Genomic DNA, 6,000 nt, shown 5'->3' with positions numbered 1-6,000 from the left:
TAAAATCACCAAGTAGACGCGGTGAGGGCTGGCAACCGCTGCCAAACCTTTTTCCGAAATTGCGCCAGCTGAGTGACAAGAAAACATGATCTAAAGGAGAGTCTAGGAATAGCACCCTCGAGGGTGGGCTTCATGCCCCTCTCTAATTGATTCAACGTCGGCGTCCACCGTTTCAAAATCTGACATATCCATCCGCCCTGACAGCGGCGTTGAATCAATGAGCTGGGCACGGGAGAGGCTCGCGGCAACCACCTCCCCCATTGTAGCCGCGATAGGCTCGCAAAAAATATTGCTAGAGCGCCAAGTACCCACCTCATGGCTATCGACAAGGGCTCGCCATTAGATCAACTTCGAAATCGCAGAACGGACGCGGTGTAGAATGGCAACCGCTGCCAAGTCTCTTCCGTAATTGCGTCGGTCTAGTGATCGAAGAAGGTGATCTAAGAGAGGGTCCAAGCGTGTAGGCATTCGTTGGGGGATTCGCGCCGATGGCAAAAATTTGTGCAATACCCGAGCAACACCGGACGGAGGTGCAAGACGAGGGCTCCCGTTTTAGATCGAGTTTTAAAATCACCGAGTAGACGCGGCGAGGGGCTGGCAACCGCTGCCAAACCTTTTTTCGAAATTGCGCCAGCTGAGTGACAAGAATACATGATCTAAAGGAGAGTCCAGGAATAGCACCCTCGAGGGTGGGCTTCATGCCCCTCTAATTGATTCAACGTCGGCGTCCACCGTTTCAAAATCCGACATATCCATCCGCCCTGACAGCGGCGTTGAATCAATGAGGGGGGCACGGGAGAGGCTCGCGACAACCACCTCTCCCCTTGTAGCCGCGATAGGCACGCAAAAAATTTTGCTGGAGCGCCAAGCACCCACCTCATGGCTAGAGACAAGGGCTCGCCATTAGATCAACTTCGAAATCGCTGAACAGACGCGGTGTAGAATGGCAACCGCTGCCAAGTCTCTTCCGTAGTTGCGTCGGTCGAGTGATCGAAGAAGGTGATCTAAGAGAGGGTCCAAGCGTAGGCATTCGTTGGGGGATTCGCGCCGATGGCATAAATTTATGCAATACCCGAGCAACACCGGACGGAGCTGCTAGACGAGGGCTCCCGTTTTAGATCGAGTTTTAAAATCACCGAGTAGACGCGGTGAGGGCTGGCAACCGCTGCCAAACCTTTTTCCGGAATTGCGCCAGCTGAGTGACAAGAAAACATGATCTAAAGGAGAGTCCAGGAATAGCACCCTCGAGGGTGGGCTTCATGCCCCTCTAATTGATTCAACGTCGGCTTCCACCTTTTTTCAAAATCCGACATATCCATCCGCCCTGACAGCGGCGTTGAATCAATGAGGGGGGCACGGGAGAGGCTCGCGGCAACCACCTCTCCCCTTGTAGCCGCGATAGGCACGCAAAAAATTTTGCTAGAGCGCCAAGCACCCACCTCATGGCTAGAGACCAGGGCTCGCCATTAGATCAACTTCGAAATCGCTGAACAGACGCGCTGTAGAATGGCAACTGCTGCCAAGTCTCTTCCGTAGTTGCGTCGGTGGAGTGATCGAAGAAGGTGATCTAAGAGAGGGTCCAAGCGTAGGCATTCGTTGGGGGATTCGCGCCGATGGCATAAATTTATGCAATACCCGAGCAACACCGGACGGAGGTGCTAGACGAGGGCTCCCATTTTAGATCGAGTTTTAAAATCACCGAGTAGACGCGGTGAGGGCTGGCAACCGCTGCCAAACCTTTTTCCGAAATTGCGGCAGCTGAGTGACAAGAAAACATGATCTAAAGGAGAGTCCAGGAATAGCACCCTCGAGGGTGGGCTTCATGCCCCTCTAATTGATTCAACGTCGGCGTCCACCGTTTCAAAATCCGACATGTCCATCCGCCCTGACAGCGGCGTTGAATCAATGAGGGGGGCACGGGAGAGGCTCGCGGCAACCACCTCTCCCCTTGTAGCCGCGATAGGCATGCAAAAAATTTTGCTAGAGCGCCAAGCACCCACCTCATGGCTAGAGACAAGGGCTCGCCATTAGATCAACTTCGAAATCGCTGAACAGACGCGCTGTAGAATGGCAACCGCTGCCAAGTCTCTTCCGTAGTTGCGTCGGTCGAGTGATCGAAGAAGGTGATCTAAGAGAGGGTCCAAGCGTAGGCATTCGTTGGGGGATTCGCGTCGATGGCATAAATTTATGCAATACCCGAGCAACACCGGACGGAGCTGCTAGACGAGGGCTCCCGTTTTAGATCGAGTTTTAAAATCACCGAGTAGACGCGGTGAGGGCTGGGCAACCGCTGCCAAACCTTTTTCCGAAATTGCGCCAGCTGAGTGACAAGAAAACATGATCTAAAGGAGAGTCCAGGAATAGCACCCTCAAGGGTGGGCTTCATGCCCCTCTAATTGATTCAACGTCGGCGTCCACCGTTTCAAAATCCGACATATCCATCCGCCCTGACAGCGGCGTTGAATCAATGAGGGGGGCACGGGAGAGGCTCGCGGCAACCACCTCTCCCCTTGTAGCCGCGATAGGCATGCAAAAAATTTTGCTAGAGCGCCAAGCACCCACCTCATGGCTAGAGACAAGGGCTCGCCATTAGATCAACTTCGAAATCGCTGAACAGACGCGCTGTAGAATGGCAACCGCTGCCAAGTCTCTTCCGTAGTTGCGTCGGTCGAGTGATCGAAGAAGGTGATCTAAGAGAGGGTCCAAGCGTAGGCATTCGTTGGGGGATTCGCGCCGATGGCATAAATTTATGCAATACCCGAGCAACACCGGACGGAGGTGCTAGACGAGGGCTCCCATTTTAGATCGAGTTTTAAAATCACCGAGTAGACGCGGTGAGGGCTGGCAACCGCTGCCAAACCTTTTTCCGAAATTGCGCCAGCTGAGTGACAAGAAAACATGATCTAAAGGAGAGTCCAGGAATAGCACCCTCGAGGGTGGGCTTCATGCCCCTCTAATTGATTCAACGTCGGCGTCCACCTTTTTTCAAAATCCGACATATCCATCCGCCCTGACAGCGGCGTTGAATCAATGAGGGGGGCACGGGAGAGGCTCGCGGCAACCACCTCTCCCATTGTAGCCGCGATAGGCACGCAAAAAATTTTGCTAGAGCGCCAAGCACCCACCTCATGGCTAGAGACAAGGGCTCGCCATTAGATCAACTTCGAAATCGCTGAACAGACGCGCTGTAGAATGGCAACCGCTGCCAAGTCTCTTCCGTAGTTGCGTCGGTCGAGTGATCGAAGAAGGTGATCTAAGAGAGGGTCCAAGCGTAGGCATTCGTTGGGGGATTCGCGCCGATGGCATAATTTTATGCAATACCCGAGCAACACCGGTCAGAGGTGCTAGACGAGGGCTCCCGTTTTAGATCGAGTTTTAAAATCACCAAGTAGACGCGATGAGGGATGGCAACCGCTGCCAAACCTTTTTCCGAAATTGCGCCAGCTGAGTGACAAGAAAACATGATCTAAAGGAGAGTCGAGGAATAGCACATCCGGGGTGGGCTTCATGCCCCTCTAATTGATTCAACGTCGGCGTCCACCGTTTCAAAATCCGACATATCCATCCGCCTTGACACCGGCGTTGAATCAATGAGGGGGGCACGGGAGAGGCTCGCGGCAACCACCTCTCCTATATAAGCTATTAGTGCGAGGCTCGCTCTGCATTAGAAATTAGCGAACACAACGACATCCGCCTTAAAAATCCAAATCCTTTAAAATTCCTACCAAACAGCCATTCACGACCCAATTTTTTATGAGGTCGGTAGAGGAGCAAAAGATCGTCATCGATTAGGAGATGTGAGTTCATGGAGCCGAGGGATTGAAATGGTCATCGAGCTCATCCGATCAACTGGATGAATTTCACCTTGAAGGGGCCCAATCCAAAAGTTCCAGAGGTCATCTCCTGGAACTCTCGAGAACAAGGCCCATCTTACATGCAAACTCTGCTACTGCGCAAACATAGGTTGCAATTAAAGAGAAATTGCGAGGCCGTCACAATGGCCCGAGGCCAATGGCTCCGACTAAGTCAATTTTCTCTTGCAATCACCATGCCGCCGTTCACAGAGAGATCTCCCCATTCACTTGTGACGCGACGCACAATCCAAGGTCTAGACGCGAGACCGCCCTTGAAAGAAAGACCACTTTCCAAGACATCCCCCGATGACACATTGGAACGTCAACCGCTGTCGAACCACTCCCAATGTTGTGCCGATCGAGTTGGCACAGAGGCGACCTTAGGGAGCTCCCGCGTAGCAATCGGGATGTGCTTTCGTGCCCATCTCTCACAAAAACCAATGTTAGCTGTGGACAAATTTGGAATCCAAGGGCTCGCATCCATCGATATCGTCGGCACTGGGTCTATATATTCAAAGGCCACGGAGAGGTTCCGATAAGAGAAGCTCCCCTGCTCGCTCGCACAAACATATCCCAAATTCTAGACACAAGCTCCCGCCCTTAGCGTCGCTCTCCAGATCACCACAATGACACATTGGAACGACAACCGCTGTCGAACAACTCCTGAAATTGTGGCAATGGAGTGAGAAAGAAGAGCAACTTTGGGGAGCCGCGCATAGCAAACGGGCTGTGCTGCTGCTTCATTCCGCTCTTATATAGATCCGAAATCGTTGATTTCGTTTGGAATCCGAGGCTGCATTCGTCCTTGCTCAAACAAGCAATGGCTCTTCTAATCGAATGGCCACGGGGAGCTTCCGATAACAAAGGCTCCCTTGTCACTCGTGATGCGCAGGCCAACTGCTAGACGACGGGTCGCCCTTCAGATCGCTGCCCAGGCAACCACCACAACGGCACCATTGGAACGACAACCGCTGCCGAACCGTTATGAAAATTTTGTGCCAAAGAAGTTGTTGCGTAGAGAACGACTCTGGGGAGAGATCCCTCGCATAGCAAAATTGGGATGGCTTCACGGCCCTCCCAATAGAAACGATGCTGGTGCCAATATTCCAAAAATCCGAATAACGTGTCTTTCGCGAACACCAGCACTGATTTCTATTGGGGAGGGTCGCCGAGAACTTTTGTTATCAAAGCTCCCATTGTAAGCCGCGATAGGCACACAAAAAATCGCTAGAGCCCCAAGCACCCACCTCATGGCTAGACAAGGGCTCGCCATTAGTAGATCAACTTCGAAATCGCTGAACAGACGCGCTGTGGAATGGCAACCGCTGCCAAGCCTCTTCCGTAATTGCGTCGGTCGAGTGATCGAAGAAGGTGATCTAAGAGAGAGTCTGAGGCTAGGGATTCGTTGGGTGATTCGCGCCGATAGCAAAAAATTATGCAATACCCGAGCAACACCGGACGGAGGTGCTAGACGAGGGCTCCCGTTTTAGATCGAGTTTTAAAACCACCAAGTAGACGCGGTGAGGGCTGGCAACCGCTGCCAAACCTTTTTCCGAAATTGCGCCAGCTGAGTGACAAGAAAACATGATCTAAAGGAGAGTCAGGGAATAGCACCCTCGAGGGTGGGCTTCATGCCCCTCTAATTGATTCAATGTCGGCGTCCACCGTTTCAAAATCCGACATATCCATCCGCCCTGACAGCGGCGTTGAATCAATGAGGGGGGCACGGGAGAGGCTCGCGGCAACCATCTCTCCCCTTGTGGCCGCGATAGGCACGCAAAAAATTTTGCTAGAGCGCCAAGCACCCACCTCATGGCTAGAGACAAGGGCTCGCCATTAGATCAACTTCAAAATCGCTGAACAGACGCGCTGTAGAATGGCAACCGCTGCCAAGTCTCTTCCGTAGTTGCGTCGGTCGAGTGATCGAAGAAGGTGATCTAAGAGAGGGTCCAAGCGTAGGCATTCGTTGGGAGATTCGCGCCGATGGCATAAACTTATGCAATACCCGAGCAACACCGGACGGAGGTGCTAGACGAGGGCTCCCGTTTTAGATCGAGTTTTAAAATCACCAAGTAGACGCGGTGAGGGCTGGCAACCGCTGCCAAACCTTTTTCCGAAATTGCGGCAGCTGAGTGGCAAGAAAACA

Source organism: Cupressus sempervirens, chromosome 2, assembly GCF_028749045.1.
Source record: "Cupressus sempervirens isolate cs-2001-9-10 chromosome 2, ASM2874904v1, whole genome shotgun sequence".
NCBI classification, from domain to species: domain Eukaryota; kingdom Viridiplantae; phylum Streptophyta; class Pinopsida; order Cupressales; family Cupressaceae; genus Cupressus; species Cupressus sempervirens.
This window is presented reverse-complemented; position numbering follows the sequence as displayed.